The sequence below is a fragment of the Arachis hypogaea genome, chromosome 20, assembly GCF_003086295.3.
Source record: "Arachis hypogaea cultivar Tifrunner chromosome 20, arahy.Tifrunner.gnm2.J5K5, whole genome shotgun sequence".
Classification (NCBI taxonomy): domain Eukaryota; kingdom Viridiplantae; phylum Streptophyta; class Magnoliopsida; order Fabales; family Fabaceae; genus Arachis; species Arachis hypogaea.
Genome location: NC_092055.1, coordinates 22,391,935 through 22,411,185, shown reverse-complemented (window position 1 = coordinate 22,411,185; position 19,251 = coordinate 22,391,935). Strand labels below are relative to the sequence as shown.

The following is a 19,251-nucleotide window of genomic DNA, read 5'->3' as shown; positions in this document are numbered from 1 at the left end:
TTTCTTAAAATTTTTTGAAGGTCCCATAACTCATTTGGCTAGAACATTAATTTGATTGGGTTAGAATCTTTTATACTCTTTTCAAAACATTCTTTTTCAAAAATATTTTTTCTATTAAATCTTGTGCCAAACTTTAAGTTTGGTGTTTTCTTGTTGATTCCCCTTTGATTTTCGAAAATTTTGGTTTGGTTTTCTAAAAATTTTAAGTTTGGTGTTCTTCCTTCATGTTCTTGTGTTCTTGTGAGTCTTCAAAGTGTTCTTGAGTTTTCTTGTGTCTTGATCTTAAAATTTTTAAGTTTGGTGTTCCTTGGTGTTTTTCCTCCAAAATTTTCAAAAACAAGGAGCATTAGATCTAAAAATTTTAAATCTTGTACTATCTTATTGTTTTTCTCTCTCCTCACTAAATTCAAAAATATCTTTTCAAAATATCTTTTCTAACTTCCTATCTTTTCAAAATTTGTTTCAACTAACTAACCAACTTTTTGTTTGTTTCTTAACTTTTTCAAAACTACCTAACTAACTCTCTCTCTCTCTCAAAATTTTCGAAAATATCTCCCCTCTTTTTCAAAAATTTCTGTTTTTTTTTAACTAATTATTTTTAAATTTTTTTTTACGAAAAAAAAATTATTTTCAAAATTCAAATTCTTTTTAGTTATTTTATTTTATTTAAGTATTTACTTCTTATAAAATAAAATAAATAAAAAGATAAATCAGTCCAAGTTATATCCATAGATCCATCATGGACATAAGTGGAAATGAACAGTCCAGGAGGACTCTGGGGTCATATTCTAACCCCTCTACTGCTTCATATGGGAGTAGCATATGCATACCCTCCATTGGAGTTAGTAGTTTTGAGTTGAATCCTCAGCTCATTATCATGGTGCAGCAAAGTTGTCAGTATTCCGGTCTTCCACAGGAAGAACCTACAGAGTTTCTGGCACAATTTTTACAAATTGCTGACACAGTACATGATAAGGAAATAGATCAGGATGTCTACAGACTATTACTGTTTCCATTTGCTGTAAAAGATCAAGCCAAGAGGTGGTTAAATAACCAACCTAAGGCCAGCATAAGAACATGGAAACAGCTGACAGAAAAATTCCTGAATCAATATTTCCCTCCAAAAAGGATGACACAGCTAAGGCTGGACATCCAAGGCTTTAAACAAGGAGATAATGAATCTCTTTATGATGCCTGGGAGAGATACAGAGAGATGCTACGAAAATGCCCCTCTGAAATGTTTTCAGAGTGGGTTCAGTTAGACATCTTCTACTATGGGCTTGCAGAAGGAGCTCAGATGTCTTTAGATTACTCAGCTGGTGGATCTATCCATATGAGAAAGACAATTGAAGAAGCTCAAGAGCTCATTGATACAGTTGCCAGGAATCAGCATCTGTATCTAAGCAGCAACCCTTCCATGAATGAAGAGGTTAAAACAGTAACTGCTGAATTCAGTACTGTAAAACAAGCTGCTGAATTCAATCAGCAATTAGATTTCCTAACAAAACAGCTAGCTGAATTCAAAGACAGGTTACAGGAGACAAGGATAGCTAATATACATATGGACGAACAGTTTAAGCAAACAAAGCAGCAGTTATCAAAGCAAATAGCAGAAGAATGCCAAGCAGTTCAATTAAGAAGTGGGAAAACATTAAATACCCCACCTCAAGGCATCAAAAATTCAAGAAATGAGTGACCCACCAAAGATTTCCCTGAGGACAGTAAGAGCCCAGGGAAAAATAATTCTGGCACTAAAACGCCAGAAAATGGGTGGAAGGCTGGCGCTGAACGCCCAGACCATGCCCAAAACTGGCGTTCAGCGCCAGAAACAAGGCAGGATTGGCGTTCAACGCCAGAAACAGGCAAGAATCTGGCGTTGAACGCCCAACAGGGGCACATTTCTGGCGTTCAGGCGCCAGGAACAGACAGTGAGCTGGCGTCTAACGTCACTCCAGCTTCTGACTCTGGCATTCAATTGCCAGTGAGGGATCAGACACACACAAGTGCTGACAACAACCCCTCTAAAAAGGCTTCTTTAACCACTAAGGTTGAGGAATATAAAGCCAAGATACCTTATCCTCAAGAACTCCGGAAAGAGGAGCAGGATAAACAATTTACTCGCTTTGCAGATTATCTAAGGACTCTTGAAATAAAGATTCCGTTTGCAGAGGCACTTGAGCAAATACCTTCTTATGCCAAGTTCATGAAAGAGATCTTGAGTCATAAAAAGGAGTGGAGAGAAACAGAAAGAGTTCTCCTCACTGAAGAATGCAGTGCAGTCATTCTGAAAAGCTTTCCTGAAAAGCTTAAAGACCCTGGGAGTTTTCTGATACCATGCATATTAGAAGGTGATTGCACCAAGACAGCTTTATGCGATCTTGGGGCAAGCATCAACCTGATACCTGCATCCACTATCAGGAAGCTTGGCTTAACTGAAGAAGTTAAACCAACCCGGATATGTCTCCAACTTGCTGATGGTTCCACTAAATACCCATCAGGCGTGATTGAGGACATGATTGTCAGAGTTGGGCCATTCGCCTTTCCCACTGACTTTGTTGTGCTGGAAATGGAGGAGCACAAGAGTGCTACTCTCATTCTAGGAAGACCCTTCCTAGCAACTGGACGATCCCTCATTGACGTCCAGCAGGGGGAAATAACCCTGAGAGTCAACGATGACGAGTTCAAGTTGAACGCTGTCAAAGCCATGCAGCATCCAGACACATCAACAGACTACATGAAAGTTGACCTTATTGACTCTTTGGTAGAAGAGATCAACATGGCTGAGAGTCTCGAATCAGAGTTGGAAAACATCTTTAAAGATGTTCAGCCTGATTTGGAGGATTCAGGGGACGTGAAAGAGCCTCTGAACTTTCTTCTGAAAGAGGAAAAACCTCCTAAACCAGAGCTTAAGCCACTGCCACCATCCTTGAAATATGCATTTCTAGGAGAAGGTGACACTTTTCCAGTGATCATAAGCTCTGCTTTAAATTCACAGGAAGAGGAAGCACTTATTCAAGTGCTAAGGACACACAAGACAGCTCTTGGGTGGTCCATAGGTGACCTTAAGGGCATAAGCCCAGCTAGATGCATGCATAAAATCCTATTGGAGGATAATGCCAAACCAGTGGTTCAACCACAGAGGCGGCTAAATCCAGCCATGAAGGAAGTGGTGCAGAAAGAGGTCACCAAATTACTAGAGGCTGGGATTATTTATCCCATTTCTGATAGTCCCTGGGTGAGCCCTGTTCAAATCGTCCCAAAAAAGGGAGGCATGACAGTGATTCATAATAAAAAAAATGAACTGGTTCCTACAAGAACAGTTACAGGGTGGCGCATGTGTATTGACTACAGAAGGCTCAATACAGCCACCAGAAAGGATCATTTTCCTTTACCATTCATAGACCAGATGCTAGAGAGACTAGCAGGTCATGATTATTACTGCTTTTTGGATGGCTACTCAGGCTATAACCAGATTGCAGTAGATCCCCAGGATCAAGAGAAAACAGCATTCACATGTCCATCCGGAGTGTTTGCTTATAGAAGGATGCCCTTTGGGCTATGCAATGCACCTGCAACCTTCCAGAGATGCATGCTCTCTATTTTCTCTGATATGGTGGAAAAATTTCTGGAAGTCTTCATGGATGACTTCTCAGTATATGGAGACTCATTCAGCTCCTGTCTTGATCACCTGAAACTTGTTCTGAAAAGATGCCAAGAAACCAACCTAGTTTTAAACTGGGAAAAGTGTCACTTCATGGTGACTGAAGGAATTGTTCTTGGGCATAAAATCTCAAACAAGGGAATAGAGGTAGATCAAGCAAAAATAGAGGTAATTGAAAAATTACCACCACCCGCCAATGTTAAGGCAATCAGAAGCTTTCTGGGGCATGCAGGATTCTATAGGAGGTTTATAAAGGATTTTTCAAAAATCGCAAAACCCCTAAGCAATCTGCTAGCTGCTGACACGCCATTTGTGTTTGACACAGCATGCCTACAGGCGTTTGAAACGCTGAAAGCTAAGCTGGTCACAGCACCAGTCATTTCTGCACCAGACTGGACATTGCCATTTGAGTTAATGTGTGATGCCAGTGATCATGCCATTGGTGCAGTACTGGGACAGAGGCATGACAAGCTTCTGCATGTCATTTATTATGCCAGTCGCGTTTTAAATGATGCCCAGAAAAATTACACAACCACAGAAAAGGAATTACTTGCAGTGGTTTACGCCATTGACAAGTTCAGATCCTACTTAGTAGGATCAAAGGTGATTGTGTACACTGACCATGCTGCTCTTAAGTATCTACTCACAAAGCAGGATTCAAAACCCAGGCTCATCAGATGGGTATTGCTTCTGCAAGAGTTTGATATAGAAATAAGAGACAGAAAAGGGACAGAGAACCAAGTAGCTGATCATCTATCCCGGATAGAGCCAGTGGAAGGGACGTCCCTCCCCTTCCTTGAGATCTCTGAGACATTCCCTGATGAGCATCTATTTGCCATTCAGGAAGCACCATGGTTTGCCGATATTGCAAACTATAAAGCTGCAAGGTTCATACCCAAGGAGTACAATAGAATACAAAAAAAGAAACTAATTACTGATGCAAAGTACTACTTGTGGGATGAGCCCTATCTCTTTAAGAGATGTGCAGACGGAATTATCCGTAGGTGTGTCCCCAGAGAGGAAGCACAGAGAATCTTATGGCATTGCCATGGATCTCAATATGGAGGTCATTTCGGAGGTGAGCGAACAGCCACCAAGGTCCTCCAATGTGGCTTCTATTGGCCCACACTCTATAAAGATTCCCGAGAGTTCGTACGTAATTGTGACAGTTGCCAAAGAGCTGGTAATCTGCCTCATGGTTACGCCATGCCTCAACAAGGAATCTTGGAAATAGAGTTGTTTGATGTATGGGGAATTGACTTCATGGGACCTTTCCCACCATCATACTCAAACACTTATATTCTGGTGGCAGTTGACTATGTATCCAAATGGGTTGAGGCTATTGCCACACCCACCAATGATACTAAAACAGTGCTGAAGTTCCTCCAGAAACATATCTTTAGCAGGTTTGGTGTCCCTAGAGTGTTAATCAGTGATGGGGGCACTCACTTCTGCAATAAACAGCTTTACTCTGCCATGGTTCGGTATGGAATTCGCCACAAGGTGGCCACTCCATATCATCCACAAACCAATGGGCAGGCTGAAGTCTCTAACAGAGAATTAAAGAGAATCCTGGAACGGACAGTAAATACCCGTAGAAAGGATTGGGCAAGGAGCTTGGATGATGCTCTGTGGGCTTACAGAACAGCATTCAAGACCCCTATAGGGACCTCTCCATACCAACTCATGTATGGTAAGGCATGCCACTTGCCCGTGGAACTGGAATATAAGGCCTACTGGGCAACCAGATTCCTAAACTTAGATGCCAAATTAGCAGGAGAAAAATGATTGCTCCAGCTAAATGAGCTAGAGGAATTCAGATTCACAGCTTTCGAAAATGCCAAGCTTTATAAAGAAAAATAAAAAAAATGGCATGACAGAAAGCTGTCATCTAGAATCTTTGAACCAGGACAGAAGGTCCTGTTGTTTAACTCTAGACTCAGGCTATTCCCCGGGAAACTGAAATCCCGGTGGAGGGGACCATACGTGATTACAAGTGTGTCACCATATGGTTATGTGGAGCTTCAAGATATTGGTTCTGATAAGAAGTTCATTGTCAATGGACAGAGAATCAAGCATTATCTTGAAGGCAACACTGAGCAAGAATGCTCAAGGCTGAAGCTAGATTGAAAGCTCAGCAAAGTCCAGCTAAAGACAATAAAGAAGCGCTTGCTAGGAGGCAACCCAGCCATGGGGCAACAATCCTCTAAGCATTTTTGCCCTATTTTTATTTTTATTTGTTTATATAAAGTTCACTGACACTAAGGTACAAAGTCATTTGTATAAGTTTACAGGGTTACAGAAGGAATCAGCACACAAAACAGAGTAAAAGAGCTCAATGGCAAGAAAACGCCAGTAAAGGGGCATTTTGGGCGTTCAGCGCCCAAAATGGGCATCCACTGGGCGCTGAACGCCAGTAATGGCAGCATTTGGGCGTTCAACGCCAGAAATGGCCACCCACTAGGCGTTGAACGCCAGGAATGGCAGCAACTGGGCGCTGAATGCCCAGGAGATCAGCATTTGGGCACTGAACGCCCAAAACAGGCAGTGTTTGGGCGTTCAAACGCCAGGAGGACAGGGAGGAGCCAAATCCAGTAATCCCACACGTATTTCCATTTTAATTTCAAAATTTATGCTTCAATGCATGATTTTTACATGAACATATCAAGAACCCTGATTTCTAAAATCCTTAATTTCTAAAAATCCATCTTTCCAAATTCAACCCAACTCTTTTCAAAATCTTTTCTGAAAAATCTATCTTTTTCAAAATCTATCTTTTTCACTCAAAAATCTTTTCAACTAATCCATATCTTTTTCAATATCTTTTTCATATTATCTTTTTCAAAATCCAGAATTATCTTTTTCAAAAATCTATCCTATCTTTTCAAAATTAAACTATATCTTCTATCTTATCTTTTTCAACTCAATCTTTTTATCTTATCTCCTCCAATTTTTCGAAAATCCACCCCTCCCCCCCCCTTTAAATTGGGTTCGGCCTCCCCCCTCCTTCATCAACAAGTGCTACTCAATCTCCTTCTATCCCTCTCCTTTCTTTTCTTTTGCTTGAGGACAAGCAAACCTCTAAGTTTGGTGTGTTTTTCCGAGATCATTAAGATCATGGCTCCCAAAGGGAAATAATACACTCCTAGAGGCAAGAAAGAGAGCGTTCCAAAACCACTTTGGAATCAAGGGAAGTTCTTATCTAAAGAACATTCAGACCATTATCTTAAAGTAATGGGTCTGAGATCAGTGATCCCGGAAGTTAGATTCGATCTGAAAGAAGATGAATATCCGGAGATCCAGGAGCAAATTCGAATCAGGAACTGGGAAGTCCTAGCTAATCCTGAAACGAAAGTAGGAAGGAACATGGTCCAGGAGTTCTATGCTAATATGTGGCAGACTGACAAGCAAAGACTATCTGGAACAGCCTGCTACGAATTTCGGACCATGGTCAGGGGAAAGATTGTTCATACCACCCCTGACAAGATCAGAGAGATATTAAAGCTACCTCAGCTAAAGGATGATCCAGACTCCTTCAACAGGAGGATGATGAGAGTAGACATTGGCCTGGATAAGATTCTAGAGGACATCTGTATCCCTGAAGCCAGGTGGACCACCAACACAAAGGGCATCCCAAATCAACTCAAGAGGGAGGATCTCAAACCAGTTGCCAGAGGATGGCTGGACTTCATTGGGCGTTCTCTGTTGCCCACCAGCAACCGTTCTGAAGTCACAGTTAAAAAAGCAGTAATGATTCATTGCATCATGATGGGAAAGGAAGTGGAGGTTCATCAGCTGATTTCAACAGAGCTCTATAAGATTGCTAACAAAAATTCAAGAGAGGCCAGATTGGCTTATCCAAGTGTGATTTCTCTGCTCTGCAAGGACGCTGGAGTCAAGATGGGAATAACTGAATATATCCTAATTGAAAAGTCAATCACCAAAGCATCAATGGAGAGACAACAAGCACAGGAGGAACATATCAAGAAGAGAGCACAGGAATTCCTCCCAGAGATTCCTCAAGCGGAGTATTGGGAATATCTTGAGACGTCTGTCACCAAGATACAGGAAGCTATGGAGCAAATAATAAAACAACAGAAGGAACACAGTCAAATGCTGACCCATATGCTTAAAGAACAAGAGGAGCAGGGACGTGACTTAAGGGAGCTGAAGCGCCAAAAATCTTCTGTGATACCAAGCCTCCCAAGGATCAGAGGAACCCCCATACCCCCAGAATAAAGGTTGTTAATTTCCAATTTCTGCCTTAACTCTGTGACAGTGTCCTTATAAAAGTACCTTAGAAGTCATATAGTAGTAACTAGTATCTATTTTGATTTTATCTCCAATTAAGCTATAGTTTATTTTTCTCATCATCATTAAACATGAATAAAATAGTAGATCTTTTAAATAAGAAGCAATAAAATTTCGAGTTTTAATAAGAGAGATTCTAATTAGTTAAATGTGGTGGCAATGCTTTCTGTCTTCTGAATGAATGCTTGAACAGTGTATATATCTTTTGAATTTGTTGTTTAAGACTGTTAAATATGTTGGCTCTTGAAAGAATGATGAACATAAGACATGTTATTGAGAATCTGAAAAATCATAAAAATGATTCTTGAAGCAAGAAAAAGTAGCAAAGAACAAAGCTTGCAGAAAAAAAAAAGAGAAAAAAAAAGAGAAAGCAAGCAGAAAAAGCCAAAGCCCTTAAAACCAAAAGGCAAGGGTAATAAAAAGGATCCCAAGGCTTTGAGCATCAGTGGATAGGAGGGCCAAAAAGGAATAAAATCCTGGCCTAAGCGGCTAAATCAAGCTGTCCCTAACCATGTGCTTGTGGCGTGAAGGTGTCAAGTGAAAACTTGAGACTGAGCGGTTAAAGTCAAGGTCCAAGGCAAAAAGAAGAGTGTGCTTAAGAACTCTGGACACCTCTAATTGGGGACTTTAGCAAAGCTGAGTCACAATCTGAAAAGGTTCACCCAGTTATGTGTCTGTGGCATTTATGTATCCGGTAGTAATACTGGAAAACAAAGTGCTTAGGGCCACGGCCAAGACTCATAAAGAAGCTGTGTTCAAGAATCATCACACTGAACTAAGAGAATCAATAACACTATCTGAATTCTGAGTTCCTATAGATGCCAATCACTCTGAACTTCAATGGATAAAGTGAGATGCCAAAACTGTTCAGAAGCAAAAAGCTACTAGTCCCGCTCATCTAATTAGAATCTGAGCTTCATTCAAAAACTCTGAGATATTATTGCTTCTCAACCTATTAGTCTTCTATTTTATTTGTCTAGTTGCTTGAGGACAAGCAACAGTTTAAGTTTGGTGTTGTGATGAGCGGATATTTTATACGCTTTTTGGGGTTAATTTCATATAGTTTTGAGTATGTTCTAGTTAGTTTTTAGTTTATTTCTAGTAGTTTTTAGGAAAAATTCATATTTCTGGACTTTACTATGAGTTGTGTGTTTTTCTGTAATTTCAGGTATTTTTCTGGCTGAAATTGAAGGAGCTGAGCAAAAATTTGATTCAGGCTGAAAAAGGACTGCTGATGCTGTTGGAGTCTGACCTCCCTGCACTCAAAGTGGATTTTCTGGAGCTACAGAACTCGAAATGGCATGCTTCCAATTGCGTTGGAAAGTAGACATCCAGGGCTTTCCAGCAATATATAATAGTCCATACTTTGCACAAGGATAGATGACGTAAACTGGCGTTCAACGCCAGTTCTCTGCCCAATTCTGGCGTCCAGCGCCAGAAAAGGATCAAAAACTGGAGTTGAACGCCCAAACTGGCATAAAAACTGGCGTTCAACTCCACAAATGGCCTCTGCACGTGACTCACTCAAATCTCAGCCCCAGCACACACCAAGTGGGCCCCAGAAGTGGACCTCTGCATCATCCATCATAGTCCACTCATATTTTGTAACCCTAGGCTACTAGTTTAGTATTTAAACAACTTTTAGAGACTTATTTTGTATCTCATGACATTTCAGATCTAAACTTTGTATTCTCTGACGGCATGAGTCTCTAAACCCCATTGTTGGGGGGTGAGGAGCTCTGCTGTGTCTCAATGAATTAATGCAAGTATTTCTGTTTTCCATTCAAACACGCTTGTTCCTATCTAAGATGTTCATTCGCGCTTAACTGTGATGAAGGTGATGATCCGTGACATTCATCACCTTCCTCAAACCATGAACGTGTGCCTGACAACCACCTCCGTTCTATATCCGATTGAATGAGTATCTCTTAGATTCCTTAATCAGAATCTCCGTGGTATAAGCTAGAACTGATGGCGGCACTCATGAGAATCCGGAAAGTCTAAACCTTGTCTGTGGTATTCCGAGTAGGATTCAGTGATTGAATGACTGTGACGAGCTTCAAACTCCTGAAGGCTGGGCATTAGTGACAGACGCAAAAGGATAGTAAATCCTATTCCAACCGGTGATTAGCCGTGCTGTGACAGAGCGCGTGAGCGTAGTTTTCACTGGAAGGATGGAAGGTAGCCATTGACAACGGTGATCCACCAACACACAGCTTGCCATAGGAGGACGTGCGTGCGTGAATCAGAAGACAGAGGAAAGCAGAGATTCAGAGGACAAAGCATATCCAAAACTCCAACATATTCTCCATTACTGCACAACAAGTAACTTCTAATTTATGCTCTACTGGTTATTCACAATTCCATTGATAAACATAATTGACTTCCTGACTAAGATTTACAAGATAACCATAGATTGCTTCAAACCAACAATCTCTGTGGGATTCGACCCTTACTCACGTAAGGTATTACTTGGACAACCCAGTGCACTTGCTGGTTAGTGGTACGCGTTGTGAAAAGTGTGATTTGCAATTCGTGCTACCATGCAATATTGGGACAAAGGCATGACAAGCTTCTGCATGTCATTTATTATGCTAGCCGTGTTTTAAATGACGCACAGAAGAATTATACAACCACAGAAAAGGAGTTTCTTGCAGTGGTTTATGCCATTGACAAGTTCAGATCTTATTTAGTAGGATCAAAAGTGATTGTGTACACTGACCATGCTGCTCTAAAATATCTCCTCACAAAGCAGGATTCAAAGCCCAGACTCATAAGATGGGTGTTGCTTCTGTAATGTTTGATATAGAAATAAGAGACAGAAAAGGAACCGAGAACCAAGTAGCTGATCACCTGTCCCGGATAGAACCAGTAGCAGGAGCGTCCCTCCCTCTTACTGAGATCCCTGAAACCTTTCCGGATGAGAAACTCTTTGTCATTCAAGAAGTACCATGGTTTGCAAACATTGCAAACTATAAAGCTGTAAGATTCATACCCAAAGAGTACAGTAAACAGCAAACAAAAAATTGATTTCTGATGCAAAGTACTACTTGTGGGATGAACCATATCTCTTTAAGAGGTGTGCAGACGGAGTAATCCGTAGATGTTTGCCTAGAGAAGAGGCACAAAAGATCCTATGGTATTTCCATGGATCACAATATGGAGGACATTTTGGAAGTGAGCGAACAGCCACAAAGGTTCTTCAATGTGGCTTCTACTGGCCTACTCTCTATAGAGACTCCCGAGAGTTTGTACGTAACTGTGACAGTTGCCAAAGAGCTGGTAATCTGCCTTACAGTTATGCCATGCCTCAGCAAGGAATCTTAGAGATTGAGTTGTTTGATGTATGGGGTATTGACTTCATGGGGCCTTTCCCACCATCATACTGAAACACTTATATTCTAGTGGTAGTAGACTATATATCTAAATGGGTAGAGGCAATTGTAACACCCACTAATGATACTAAGACAGTGATGAAGTTCCTCCAGAAGCATATCTTCAGCAGGTTTGGTGTCCCTAAGATACTAATCAGTGATGTAGGCACTCATTTCTACAACAAACAGCTTGACTCTACTTAGGTCCGATATGGAATTAACCACAAAGTGGCAACTCCATATCACCCACAGACAAATGGGAAGGCTGAAGTCTCAAATAGAGAACTAAAACAAATCCTGGAATGGACTGTAAGTACCCGTAGAAGGGATTGGGCAAGAAATCTAGATGATGCTCTGTGGGCATACGGAACTGCATTCAAGACTCCTATAGGGACCTCTCCATACCAGCTTGTGTATGAAAAAGCTTGTCATCTGCCAGTAGAACCGGAACACAAGGCCTACTGGGTAACCAGGTTCCTAAACCTTGATGCTAAGGTAGCTGGAGAGAAGCGATTACTCTAGTTAAATGAGCTGGAGGAGTTCAGACTCAATGCTTTCGAAAATGCTAAAATTTACAAGGAGAAAGCAAAAAGATGGCATGACAGAAAGCTATCATCTACAGTCATCCCTTCCCAGATCCTACTCGGAATATCACATACAAGGTTTAGACTTTCCGGATCTCAAGAATGCTGCCAATTGATTCTAGCCTATACCAAGAAGACTCTGATCTCATGGAATGGAAGGCTCGGTTGTCAGGCAAGGCAACCATGCGTCATGAACCAGGAGGCTAAGAGATACGCACTCAAGTTATTGCAAGTAGAACAGAAGTGGTTGTCAGGCACGCGTTCATAGGTGAGAATGATGATGAGTGTCACGGATCATCACATTCGTCAGGTTGAAGAACGAGTGTATATCTTAGAGAAGAAATAGGCTTGAGTTGAATAGAAAAACAATAGTACTTTGCATTAATTCATGAGGAACAGCAGAGCTCCACACCTTAATCTATGGTGTGTAGAAACTCCACCGTTGAAGATACATAAGAACAAAAGGTCTAGGCATGGCCGAATGGCCAGCCTCCCAAAGAGGGCTCAATCATCAAAACATGATTCCAAGATAGATTGAAAGATAAAAATACAATAGCAAAAAGTCCTATTTATAGAGAACTAGCAGCCTAGGGTTACAGAAATAAGTAATTAATGCAGAAATCTTCTTTCGGGCCCACTTGGTGTGTGCTTGGGCTGAGCATTGAAGCTTTCACGTGTAGAGGCTTTTCTTGGAGTTAAACGCCAGCTTTTGTGCCAGTTTGGGCGTTTAACTCCAGCTTTTATGCCAATTCTGGCGTTTTGACGCCAGAATTTCTATGCTGACTTGGAACGTCGGTTTGGGCCATCAAATCTCGGGCAAAGTATAAACTATTATATATTTCTGGAAACCCCAGGATGTCTAATTTCCAACGCAATTGAGAGCGCGCCAATTAGGCTTCTGTAGCTCCAGAAAATCCACTTCGAGTGTAGGGAGGTCAGAATCCAACAGCATCTGCAGTCCTTTTTCAGCCTCTGAATCAGATTTTTGCTCAGGTCCCTCAATTTCAGCCAGAAAATACCTGAAATCATAGAAAAATACACAAACTCATAGTAAAGTCCAGAAATATGATTTTTATTTAAAAACCAATAAAAATATAATAAAAACTAACTAAAATATACTAAAAACAATGCCAAAAAGCGTATAAATTATCCGCTCATCACAACACCAAACTTAAATTGTTGCTTGTCCCCAAGCAACTAAAAACAAAGTAGTATAAAAAGAAGAGAATATACAATGAATTCCAAAAACATATATGAAGATCAGTCTTAATTAGATGAGCGGGGCTATTAGCTTTTTGCTTCTGAACAGTTTTGGCATCTCACTTTATCCTTTGAAGTTTAGAATGATTGGCATCTATAGGAACTCAAAATTCAGATAGTGTTATTGATTCTCCTAGTTCAATATGTTGATTCTTGAATACAGTTACTTTATGAGTCTTGGCCGTGACCCTAAGCATTTTGTTTTCCAGTATTACCACCGGATACATAAATGCCACAGACACATAACTGGGTGAAACTTTTCAGATTGTGACTCAGCTTTGCTAGAATCCCCAATTAGAGGTGTCCAGAGCTCTTAAGCACGCTCTTTTTGCTTTGGACCACGACTTTAATCGCTCAGTCTCAAGCTCTTCACTTGACACATTCACGCCACAAGCACATAGTTAGGGATAGCTTGGTTTAGCTGCTTAGGCCAGGATTTTATTCCTGTGGGCCCTCCTATCCACTGATGCTCAAAGCCTTGGATCCTTTTTATTTTACCCTTGCCTTTGGGTTTAAAGGGCTATTGACTTTTTCTGCTTGCTTTTTCTTTTTCTTTCTTTTTCTTTTATTCTTTTTTTTTTGCCATTTTTTTCTTCTTTTTTTTCCGCATGCTTTTCACTGCTTTTTCTTGCTTCAAGAATCATTTTTTTATGATTTTTTAGATTATCAATAACATTTTTCCTTTTCTATCATTCTTTCAAGAGCCAACAATTTTAACATTCATAAACAACAAATTCAAAAATATGCAATGTTTAAGCATTCATTCAGAAAACAAAAAGTATTGCCACCACATCAAAATAATTAAACTATTTTAAAATTCAAAATTCATGTACTTCTTGTTCTTTTGCAATTAAAAAACATTTTTCTTTTAAGAAAGATGATGGATTCATAGAACATTCATAGCTTTAGGGCATAGACACTAAGACACTAATGATCATGTAGTAAAGACACAAACATAGACAAAACATAAAGCATATGATTCGAAAAACAGAAAAAATAAGAACAAGAAAATAAAAGAATGGGTCCACCTTAGTGATGGCGGCTTGTTCTTCCTCTTGAAGATCTTATGGAGTGCTTGAGCTCCTCAATGTCTCTTCCTTGTCTTTGTTGCTCCTCCCTCATGACTCTTTGGTCTTCTCTAATTTCATGGAGGAGGATAGAATGCTCTTGGTACTCCACCCTTAGTTGTCCTATGTTGGAACTTAATTCTCCTATGGAGGTGTTGATTTGCTCCCAATAGTTTTGTGGAGGAAAATGCATCCCTTGAGGCCTCTCAGGGATTTCATGATGAGGAATTTCCTCATGCTCTTGCCCATGAGTGGGATCTCTTGTTTGCTCCATCCTTTTCTTAGTGATGGGCTTGTCCTCATCAATGAGGATGTCTTCCTCTATGTCAATTCTAGCCGAATTGCAAAGGTGACAAATGAAATGAGGGAAGGCTAACCTTGCCAAATTAGAGGACTTGTCCGCCACCTTGTAGAGTTCTAGGGATATAACCTCATGAACTTCTACTTTCTCTCCAACCATGATGCTATGGATCATAATAGCCTAGTCTATAGTAACTTCAGACCAGTTGCTAGTGGGAATGATTGAGCGTTGGATGAACTCAAACCATCCCCTAGCCACGGGCTTGAGGTCATGCCTTCTTAGTTGAACCGGCTTCCCTCTTGAATCTCTCTTCCATTGAGCGCCCTCTTCACAAATGTCTATGAGGACTTGGTCCAATCTTTGATCAAAGTTGACCCTTCTAGTGTAGGGGCGTGCATCTCCTTGCATCACAGGCAAGTTGAATGCCAACCTTACATTTTCCGGACTGAAATCTAAGTATTTTCCCCGGACTATTGTCAGCCAATTCTTTGGGTCCGGGTTCACACTTTGATCATGGTTCTTGGTGATCCATGCATTGGCATAGAACTCTTGAACCATTAAGATCCCGACTTGTTGAATGGGGTTGGTAAGAATTTCCCAACCTCTTCTTCGAATCTCATGTCGGATCTCTGGATATTCACCCTTTTTTAGATTGAAAGGGACCTCGGGGATCACCTTCTTCTTGGCCACAACTTCATAGAAGTGGTCTTGATGCACCCTTGAGATGAATCTCTCCATCTCCCATGACTCGGAGGTGGAAGCTTTTGCCTTCCCTTTCCTCTTTCTAGAGGTTTCTCCAGCCTTTGGTGCCATAAATGGTTATGGAAAAACAAAAAGCATTGCTTTTACCACACCAAACTTAGAAGGTTTGCTCGTCATCGAGCAAAAGATAAAAGAAGATAGTAGAGGAAGAAGAAATAGAGGAGATGGAGGGGGGGTTAGTGTTTCGGCCAAGGGGGAGAAGGAGTGTTTATGTTGTGTGAAAATGAAGGAGTGAAGATGGGTTTATATAGGAGTGGAGAGAGGGGTAGGGTTCGGCCTTGTATGGGTAGGTTTGGGAGGAAAATTGGTTTGAATTTGAATGGTGAGGTAAGTGGGGTTTTATGATGGATGGATGTGGATTGGTGAAGAGATTATGGAGAAGAGGGTAGGATTTGATAGGTGAGGGGTATTTGGAGAAGAGGTATTGAGGTGATTGGTGAAGGGTATTTGGAGAAGGGTGTTATGGAAATGTGTGAAGAAGAAGAGAGAGAGTTGAGGTAGGTGGGGATCCTGTGGGGTCCACAAATCCTGAGGTGTCAAGTATTTCTCATCCCTGCACCATGTTGGCGTGTAAACGCCCCATTGATTGCCAATCCTGGCGTTAAACGCCAGGTTGCTGCCCATTTCTGGCGTTTAACGCCATCTTTTCTCCCTTTTTTGGCGTTTAAACGCTAGCTCTGTGCCCCTTTCTGGCGTTAAACGCCAGCTCTGTGCCCCCTTTCTGGTGTTAAACGCCTAGAATGGTGCCAGACTGGGCGTTTAACGCCCATTCTGCTACCCTTACTGGCGTTTAAACGCCAGTAGGCTTCTCCTCCAGGGTGTGCTGTTTTTAATACTATTTTTCATTCTGTTTTTCTTTTTCAGTTGTTTTTGTGACTTCACATGATCATCAACCTACAGAAAACATAAAATAATAATGGAAAATAAATAGATATAATAAAATTGGGTTGCCTCCCAACAAGCGCTTCTTTAATGTCAATAGCTTGACAGTGGGCTCTCATGGAGCCTCACAGATACTCAGAGCATGATGATGGCCTCCCAACACCAAACTTAGAGTTTGAATGTGGGGGCTCTATTTGACTCTGCATTGAGAGAAGCTTTTCATGCTTCCTCTCCATGGTTACAGAGGGATATCCTTGAGCTTTAAACACAAGGGAGTCCTCATTCACTTGAAGGACTAATTCTTCTCTGTCAACATCAATCACAGCTTTTGCTGTGGCTAGGAAGGGTCTGCCAAGGATGATGGATTCATCCATACACTTCCCAGTTTCTAGGATTATAAAATCAGCAGGGATGTAGTGGCATTCAACCTTTACCAAGACATCCTCTACAAGTCCATAAGCCTGTTTCCTTGAATTGTCTGCCATCTCTAGTGAGCTTCTTGCAGCTTGTACCTCAAGGATCCCTAGCTTCTCCATCACAGAGAGTGGCATGAGGTTTATACTTGATCCCAGGTTATACGGAGCCTTCTCAAAGGTCATGGTGCCTATGGTATAAGGTATTGAGAATTTTTCAGGATCCTGTCTCTTCTGAGGTAATCTCTGCCTAGTCAAGTCATCCAGTTCTTTAGTGAGCAAGGGGGGTTCATACTCCCAAGTCTCATTACCAAATAACTTGGCATTTAGCTTCATGATTGCTCCAAGGTACTTAGCAACTTGCTTTTCAGTAATATCTTCATCCTCTTCAGAGGAAGAATACTCATCAGAGCTCATGAATGGCAGAAGTAAGTTCAATCAAATCTCTATGGTCTCTGTATGAGCCTCAGATTCCCATGGTTCCTCATTAGGAAACTCCTTGGAGGCCAGTGGACGTCCATTGAGGTCTTCCTCAGTGGAAATCACTGCCTTTCCCTCCTCTATGGATTCGGCCATGTGGGATGTGTTTATGGCCTTGCATTCTCTCTTTGGGTTCTCTTTTGTATTGCTTGGGAGAGTACTAGGAGGGAGTTCAGTAACTTTCTTACTCAGCTGACCCACTTGTGCCTCCAAATTTCTAATGGAAGATCTTGTTTCAGTCATGAAACTTTGAGTGGTTTTAATTAGATCAGAGACTACGGTTGCTAAGTCAGAGTGGCTCTGCTTAGAATTCTCTGTCTGTTGCTGAGAAGATGATGGAAAAGGCTTGCTATTGCTAAACCTATTTCTTCCACCATTATTGTTGTTGAAGCCTTGTTGGGGCCTCTGTTGGTCCTTCCATGAGAGATTTGGGTGATTTTTCCATGAAGGATTATAGGTGTTTCCATAGGGTTCTCCCATGTAATTCACCTCTTCCATTGCTGGGTTCTCAGGATCATAAGCTTCTTCTTCAGATGAAGCTTCTTTGGTACTGCCTGTTGCTGCTTGCATGCCAGACAGACTTTGAGAAATCATATTGACTTGCTGAGTCAATATTTTGTTCTAAGCCAATATGGCATTCAGAGTATCAATCTCAAGAACTCATTTCTTCTGATTTGTCCCATTATTCACAGGATTCCTTTCAAAAGTATACATGAATTGGTTATTTGCAACCATTTCAATGAGTTCCTGAGCTTCTACAGGCGTCTTCTTCAGATGAAGAGATCTTCCAGCAGAGCTGTCCAATGACATATTGGACAGTTCAGATAGACCATCATAGAAGATTCCTATAATGCTTCATTCTGAAAGCATGTCAGAAGGACACCTTCTGATCAATTGCTTGTATCTTTCCCAAGCTTCATAGAGGGATTCACCTTCCTTCTGTCTGAAGGTTTGGACTTCCACTCTAAGCTTACTCAATTTTTGAGGTGGAAAGAACTTTGCCAAGAAGGCATTGACTAGCTTTTCCCAAGAGTTCAGGCTTTCTTTAGGTTGTGAGTCTAACCATGTCCTAGCTCTGTCTCTTACAGCAAAAGGGAAGAGCATAAGTCTGTAGACCTCAGGGTCAACCCCATTGGTCTTAACAGTAACACAGATTTGCAAGAATTCAGCTAAGAACTGATGAGGATCTTCTAATGAAAGTCCATGAAACTTGCAATTCTGTTGCATTAGAGAAACTAATTGAGGCTTAAGCTCAAAGTTGTTTGCTCCAATAGCAGGGATAGAGATGCTTCTCCCATAAAAGTTAGGAGTAGGTGCAATAAAGTCAACAAGCACCTTCCTTGCATTGTTGGCATTGTTGTTGGTTTCGGCTGCCATGGCTTCTTCTTGTTTGAAAATTTCTGTTAGGTCCTCTACAGAGAGTTGTACTTTAGCTTCTCTTAGCTTTCTCTTCAAGGTCCTTCCAGGTTCAGGATCAACTTCAACAAGAATGCCTTTGTCCTTGCTCCTGCTCATATGAAAGAGAAGAGAACAAGAAAGTATGGAATCCTCTATGTCACAGTATAGAGATTCCTTGAGGTGTCAGAGGAAAAGAAGAATAGAAGGATGAGATAGAAAGGAGAGAATTCGAACTTATAGAGAAAGAGTCTGAATTGCTGATAGTGGAGGAGTGTTAGTCCTTAAATAGAAGGATGTGAGAAGAGGGGAAGAATTTTCAAAAATCAATTAAAAATATTAAAAGAAATTTTGAAAAATTGGTTGATGATTTTCAAAAATTGAAATTGAGAAAGTAGTTAATTGATTTTGAAAAAGATTTTGAAATTAGAAATAAAAAAGATATGATTCAAAATCATTTTTGAAAAAGATGTGGTTGAGAAGATATGATTGAGAAAATATGGTTTTAAAAAGATATGATTGACAAACAATTAAAAGGATTTGATTTTTAAAATTAATGTCTTGGCTAACAAGAAATTTAAAAGATATGATTCTAAAATTCAATTATTGAACCTTTCTTAATAAGGAAGAAATTTTTGAATCAAATCACTAATTGTTAGCAAGGATTTTCAAAAATAAAAAAAAATGGAAAGGATTTAATTTTGAAAGATATGATTTGAAAAATATTTGATTTTGAAAAATTATGAAAATTTGAAAAAGAT

At 40.6% G+C, this 19,251-nt stretch overlaps 1 non-coding gene across 1 annotated transcript; it reads left to right on the top strand.

Moving 5' to 3' along the window:
• The first annotated feature begins 17,959 nt into the window (after positions 1–17,959).
• LOC112787836 (small nucleolar RNA R71) lies at positions 17,960–18,067 on the top strand. The gene has a single exon (XR_003195225.1). It is a non-coding gene; the product is annotated as a small nucleolar RNA R71 (small nucleolar RNA).
• Positions 18,068–19,251: the final 1,184 nt, after the last annotated feature.